Consider the following 7,743-nt stretch of genomic DNA (forward strand, 5'->3'; position numbering starts at 1 on the left):
TTGACAGTTGGGTATGTCAACTTGTGTCGTTGCTACGGCAACACACTCATTCACCTCAGAAGTTGAAACGATTGTTCTGAAGTCGTGATAACTCTTACTTGTGTTTAATTTAATTTTCAGAATGTCAAGCCTAAGAACACACATAAGATGAGATAGTAGCTTCCAGTCCAATAATGTTAATTACATTAGAGATCCTGGTGTAGAATTTCAACAACCACAGGAACTTTAATCTTTTTTTAAATTGTCAAGCCGATCCCACATCATTTCATTTTAATCTTATATCTTAATATTGGACCACTTTAACGTCAAATTAAAGTCAACATTTCATTTTCTTCAGTACATAAGAATTAAATGACATGGTCAGTTGTGTGTTCTAGGATTTGTGTTTTGTGAGGAGCTATGAGAGATTTTAAATACACATGCAAAAATATTGTCTTTCAATTATTGGCACCAATGACCTTTGGAAAAGATTTTCTACTAGAAAAATGTCAGCCAAACAGAAAGCTAGTTATGAGATCACCCATCAATCAAAGTATCAACACACGGAGGGTAGCCATTTTCCATTAATGTCCCCAAAAATCAGTCAGGACAGACTCCAGCGCACTTGCGTCACAAATTTAGGGTCTTCAGTGAACCTAACCAGCTGGATAGAAACCATGCAAGTTGTGAGTTTGCAGTTTAACATTCCATTTGCCTCATCTGTTCTTCTGTACTAGTTTGAGTTGGCGCTTAGGAACAGCTTTGGGTCTTTGGCCGCCAACGTGACAGGCGCTGACCACCTTCTGGACAGAGTTTGCTGCAGCTGCTTCTCTGATGGATGTTTTGAACAGGACCTCTTCCAATTTGGTGTCCTAAAGTTTACAGATAGACTGAAGGTTAAACTCTTTCTGCTATGATTGGGCCAGTCAGGCCTGTCAGGCAGTTTCCCAAAACCAGGATCCAGCGATCCATTCACAGTCCAGTCTCTGTTTCAGCTCCATGCCCAGAACACTCAGTGTGACAGCGGGCTGATGAAATGAAAGCTTCACTTTCCAGTTTGGCTCGGCGTGCCGTCACTGGCACAACGAACAAGAGCCTTGTTGGTTATTTTAACGTTATTTGTTCACGTTAAAACTCTGGCCAACAATAACATAGCTTTTAACTGAAGTCATTAAGGGTCAGGGTCAATAAATCCAAAGCATATGAAAAAAAAAAAAAAAAAGAAGGCATACCTGGGAGGACATTAAAAAGGGAAAAACGTGAATGGTTAGTTGTAGTAATATTTATCACAGTCCAATGTTAGTGACATACTAAGAGATAAAGCCTAAGGTTAACTGCCTACTTCAGAATTTTATTAAGACAAATTGGAGAATTTGAGGGGTGGCAAGTTTTTCACATTATTTTACTGTCTCTTAATACATGTTACACGTCAATATTATTAGGAACACCGTGTTTAGATGAAAGGGGGCAAATATTGTTGTAAAAAGAAAGATTGATTTAATTTAGTGCAAAGTAACATCCATAGACAAATTCACCGTTCGTGTGTGTGTTGGAGAGAGAGCAAGTAATGAGGTTGAAGAGAGCAGGATGACGTTGGTGATTTTGCAGATGAGGGAAATGAGGAGAGAAAAGAGGATTATGTGGGAATGTCGAACATTCTGTGAATATTTAAAAAAAAAGGATTGGTAAAGGGAATAGAATATGAAACCACAGCACAACCACATATGTCCGTGTGACCAAAGATCCAATCTATGCTATTTTCAAATTGTACTTTTGATACTACAGTAGTGCCCTTCCCTTACACTGTGTAGAGTTCAGTCCTTTTTCCAAACAGCTTATGTAACATGGGACTACGCAGACATGTGGACAACGTCACACAAACGCACACACACACAGGCACACAAAAAGCCTGTGGATAGATCAGCATAGGGTCTATTTTTTTCCAGTGACACTCATGTTGCTTTGTTCTCAGCGGGATAAAGGTGGCCCCAGAGAGCATACGAGGAACTGCAGACCCCCCTCCCAAGAATCGCCACCTTATTCTCTACTTCTAAATGTCTCACCTCGAATACGTCATCAGCAATTTGTGCTAGCATAAAGTCCTACTGTTCAGTTTGGGCACTGCTTGGAACATGTTACATCATTTTGGGTTAGATTTAGTGGTATTGAACCCAATCAGACTGAATTTCCGAGGTACAAGGTATTATGTGCATTGCGCTTTTAGTGAACGGAGGCTCTTTATATACTTTGTATTCCCGAAACGCGGATGGCAAGGTTTGTCCTGACCCATGCAGGGAGAAGTCTGATCGGGCTTGACAGGGTCAGCGTTGTGTTAGCAGGTACGTGGTGCCAGCTCGTCTGGGCCTCTTGATGAGAAGACTATTTCAGCAGTCACAGAAATGCCAACGGCAAGAGCCAATGTGTGATGTGTCTACAGTAAGTTCTTCAAATTATGTCAGACCACAAAATTTGCCGCAGGACGCAACCGGAACAACAACTTGAGCATGGAAAAGGCGAGCTATCTGGGAACTACGTATTTATAAATGTGGTGCGTACTGTGTTTAAGAAACTGGATATTGCATAGCTAAATAAATAAAAAATATTTTAAAAAATCTGGGAAAAATGGCTCTTTTTCATTTTAGTTGTGTTGCTAGCAGGATTAAAACATTAACCAACACGCAGTTCATGACCTATATAGATTCAAACTGAGTCTTGCACAAACAACATGTCAAGTGGAGGTACTGAGTGACCAAATTGAAATGGACATATTTGAATCTTGAGGCGTTATGTTAATCTGACCATGTTTTGACAAAAATGCAGTGCTATTTTTAAACTGTCATGCATAATATGTGATAAGTGCACCAGCCTGTTAACATCACTACATGAACAGCTGTCAACATCTGCACTGCTTGTATGTGCGCGCTGCACATCACGTCAATCAGGTTTAATGAAACTGTACAGCGATTAAGGGCAAATCCAAAGTTTCACCCTTATAAATCTCTTTAAACGCACACACACGCGCGCACACACACCGTGACGACCCCATGGCACTGAGTGACTAATCTACAATTAGCACTTGTCTCCCAGGCAATTCATTCTTCTTCTGCCTCCATCCATCCATCCCTCCTCTTCCTTTCTTTTATCGATTTCCACTCAGAGAAGTTGAGCTTGTTAGGGGGTCTTAATACCAGCTGTACTTATTTTTCTCTTTCCATCACATATTAATCAGAGGGGCTACACGAGCTGCCAGTTGCCCATCATTCATTCATTTAGTGACTACGGAAAAAATATCGTCTATAATTAGTACAGTGCTGTTGTATATTTTGAAGGGATGGAAGATCCATGCTGTCCAAATGTTTTGTTTCAATGCCAAGAATTCTTATCACGGTATTAATCAAATGATTATTTCCATCCCTTCATACACCAGAAATATTTTCCGTCAAAGCTGTTCTGCATGTTTTTTATTTCATGGTCCCTGAATGATTGACCAATAACACCTTCCAATGCTTAGCAACAGACACTAAATAGACTGGTTTTAAAAATATTCATTTTAGGGTAGATTTTCTGTCTAACATTGCATGAGAATACCTTCACTCGTTTTTGTTGGTTTGTTTATCAGCCAGCAAACCGAGGTGAACTCATCCTGACCAGTCGAGAGGCACCGAGAATATCTCTGAGCTTTCATCGGTGTTCAATCACGCGTGCATGCTGGCTGCTCAGGAAGGGTCCTTTTATCTGACCTAAACACACCAGTGCATTTTTTACATCAACACCTTTACATCATTTGTCCACTTTTAGGATTGGTTCTCAGTTCATCCTGTCTTACGTTTGTATTGATTTGACCGTTTCTACCCCTTTGTGCTTTTTTTTTTTTAAATGATTTGCTTTAAAATCATATTGCTCTCCCCTTCGGTTTCTAGCACCCAGAAGGCTTTCATATGACATTCGCTTCTGCGTTTCAATAACTTGCACTCTTCCCCCCCCTTACTCTCTTGTCCTTCCCCCCCGAGAACATTTGCGCTGACTGCTTCGGGGGAGATAACGCTTGTGTCAGACAGAGAATATTCTGCAATTCCACTGTAACTGCTACACGCAAGAAATAGGCACACTGGAAGATAAAGCTTTAAAAAAAAAAAATAAATAGAGGCGAGAGGTAGGAAAGTGCTAAGCTTTGCATAGGTGTTTGTAAAAATATTTGGTTGTTATTCAAACGAGAATTTTCCTTCTGTGTGGTAGTTTACACTTTCCGTCTTGTGCATCTCAATCAAATTCATAACTGATGTGAAGCGACGGTAAGTTAATAGCTAAGCTAACTTTGATGAAGTTAGAAGTCAATGTTGTCTCTTTTCCATTTCCAAGTTTGACATCTGCAAGACAAACTTTTCTTTCAAGCACTACCTTAAAAATTCAGATTTTGAAATCAAACGTCGACATCGTGTGAAGGCTATATCCAAGTAAGACCTAAAACTTGCAAATGCTGTCTTATTCAAGTCAAGTCATGTGACTCAAGTTCTCCACCTCTGCCTCTCAATGGCAAGGCACATATAGACAAACAATCATTCACACTCATATTCACACTTTCAGAATTCAGAGATTTAATTTAATCTAACATGCATGAGAAAGCTACAGTATATGAAAGTAATACTACCTCAAGAACGTTAGGCGAACACAAGGAGAACAAGCAAACAGGTACGGTGAGATTCAAACCTCAGACTTGTGAGGCAGTCTTGGTCGCTGTGCTACTCATTTGTATTGACGTTGTAATTATGAGTTAAATTAACCATCTCCTAATCTAAGACAAGATGAAACCACAGTAATAGTCTATATTTTTAGTTTTCGTTCCAATCAGCCTGTACCGATGCTTGAACAGGGCAGCGGACGAGAATCATCAGTCAGAATAGATTGAGAGACTGGTTGCCATAGAGACCATGATAAGGACCTTTTCCCTTCTTTGTTTGTCAAGGGCTAGTAATTGGTGATCAAGTTGAAGGGCCAGGCCAAAGGGAGGTAATCAGACGCAGCACAGCCTGGTGGCTTTTGCACAACGGAGGAAACACTGTAGGACTCAGGAAATGCGTGTGCACGTGTGTGTGTGTGTAAAATCTCGGATGTTTTCCTGACTGTCAGCTGGAAGTGACTGACAACAGTGTTAATGAACTAACTGTATGATGTCCCACACGACTGCCAGCTTGAGGCAAAAGACTAGTAAGAAAAAAAAAAGGAAAGTTGCTGTCAGACAAAAATCCTGCATCTCCCTTCGTTTGATTTTGACATTTGTTCCCTAACTGTCATTTAAACACCTTTGTGCATTAACATGTGACTTTCACAAAGTCATAATTGAATGGAGAGTGAATAAAGCACGAGGTGGAACTAAAAAGAAAAACAACATTGATTGTAATTGTGCAAAGCTGAGTTAAACAATCTTTTCTTTTGCTATCTGCTTTTCTGCCAGGAAGGTTGGGCACCAGTGATTGATTTATAAAATGGCAGGCACACCCACTTTATAGCCAAATCACAGTCTTAATCACAGTCTTGTGATCACTTCTGTGGGTAGAAGCAACTTACTGGCTCCAACCCTGATCATCATGGTAACAAAATCAATATTTGCCAGGGGTCCAGCAGTATGGGTGTGGTGACCAATAACTCATTGCATGAAAATCAAAGCTCATTCCATCATGACAGAAAATAGGGTGGATAAAGTGTGCTGCAAATCTTGAGCTTGTGGTACAAGAATACATGATTGAAAAGAAAATGTGTAGTAGGTGTACACGATTGTTCACTCTGGCCTTGAATGCAGTTGGTCAACTTGATTCCTTATGTATCAGAAAGCTCATCTTTTTTGTGATATTCTATCAGAAAGTCAAGCTGAAATGTAATATGTTGCACCAGACAGAAATCCCCGAAGAAAAACCATGCGGGGTGTCCTACTGTGCTCAATAGAACATCAATCCTTATATTTCACACACACTTGCCATATTGCAATCTTTTATGCAATCACACACGTCAGCAACGTTGTTTAAATAAATGCATTACGTCAGTTATGTAATCATGCTATATTCACAAAACACTTGCTAAACTGTCAGAATACAAATCCTCTGGTGTTAATTCAACACCCAGTGTGTTAATTTTAACACCGGCTACATGCATCCTGATGTTTAAGATGTAAAGCGTTAAATGTTCAACACCTACTATTTTTTGAAGCAATAAAATGTAGTCTTGACACTATTGAGTCTCACTTAATAAAATATTTGAAAGTTTCAATTCAAATCACTATTCTTTTATAAAAAGCCAGTCCAAGACAGCTCTTCCAAAACAGCAGAAGGACACAATGTTATGTTCTTTCATCATTTTCGTGTGACAACTGCCTATTTTGCTGATAATAAAATCAGGTCAGACATACACATAACACATTCTCATTCAAACCCAATAGCAGTCTAAAAAAAAGCCATTGTTTTAGTAGGTAGTGGCAACACAAGACCTCACCTGGTCTGGATGGTGTAGTATCTTTCGGTGCCTTATTTGGACACTTTGACAACTGCCTGTTTCATCATGGACAAGCCTTAATCTCCTGATGGTTGCTCAGATGGTGAACGGTCTTGCAGACTCATTGGGCCACCTTCAAATTTGCATAAGAAAAACAGAAGAATATGGACAAGAAACAATTAACATCACATACGCAATTTCATTTCCCGTAGGCAGTCATAGCTAAATAAACCTCAAGGTTTTTTGGGTGACTCAATACTCACATAAATTGGTGAGGCCTTGTCTTCCAGATTAGGAATTCCAAAAACCGAGATAATGTAGACATTAATTTTTCACATGAACCCTTCAATGCAATCGAATTGCAGGACGCTTGGCTTTTCATATCATAGTTAGATGTTGAGGAAAAACCAAAAGGCATAGTGTTCGTGTCCTGTGCAGCTTGTCACTTCAGTTGCCTACACCTGCTTTAACCAAACAAAACATGTTCATGACCCCGATTGGCCGTGTGGCCCATGTGACAACATGAGGTCACATAAAATACAACTATTGGCCAATCTGTTTTCAAATAAATCAGATAATCAGGAAATTCAAGTGGAAACCAAATTATGAGGCCTTTTTTTTTAAATCAAATACCAGAGATGGCATCTTGCAAGGAGAATGATGCTGAAGAAAATTGTCTCAACTCTAACCATTCAACATCAATTATTACTTTTTAAATCGACTCCAATCAACGTCTAATCTTAATTTTAGTTGTGAGGGGTGTTAATGCAAGCGTTAAACAATGTCCTTGAATGGATTTGAAGTGCAGTCAAAGTAGTCCAAATATGGCTTGCGTTAACATTTTTGTGTTTAAAAATATAGTGTTTCATTTTTTTCGAATGTTTGAGTTGCACAATACATTTCACCACTTTGCTTCTTAGTTGGATAAATGTGTGTGAACAGTCACTGAGGAATGCTTAAAAATGATATAAAACATTAAGTTGTGCTTTCACAAGTCTAAACTAGTTTAAAGCATCTGGGAGGGGGTGAAACGGTCTCTCAACATTGTAGACTGAGGGTGCATTAATAAAATATTGTTTTTACATTTTCTTTATTGAATCAATTGAAACGTATGAGACACTTATTCTACCAAAGATATTATCAGTAACATAAAGGAGGATGGGTGGGTGGGGGGGGGGGTCAAAGAAAGAAACAATAAACAGAGAAGACACATTTAGAACTCCTCTTTCCGCAATCCTGAACCAGATAAGAATTAAATATAAATTCCAAATTGACATTCGT

General features: G+C 39.2%; 1 protein-coding gene across 1 annotated transcript in view; it reads right to left on the reverse strand.

Annotated features, from left to right (window-relative positions):
• Positions 1-6,929, reverse strand: part of LOC125972832 (cGMP-dependent 3',5'-cyclic phosphodiesterase) — a 109,994-nt gene extending 103,065 nt beyond the window's left edge. Inside the window, exons 1-2 of the mRNA XM_049726831.2 lie at positions 6,726-6,929; positions 6,463-6,595 (exon numbers count right to left, since the gene is read on the reverse strand). The gene's annotated coding sequence lies outside the window, so the exon portion shown is untranslated. The remainder of the gene's footprint in view (positions 1-6,462; positions 6,596-6,725) is intronic.
• Between the last annotated feature and the right edge of the window lie 814 nt (positions 6,930-7,743).

Source organism: Syngnathus scovelli, chromosome 7 (assembly GCF_024217435.2).
Source record: "Syngnathus scovelli strain Florida chromosome 7, RoL_Ssco_1.2, whole genome shotgun sequence".
Taxonomy (NCBI): Eukaryota; Metazoa; Chordata; class Actinopteri; order Syngnathiformes; family Syngnathidae; genus Syngnathus; species Syngnathus scovelli.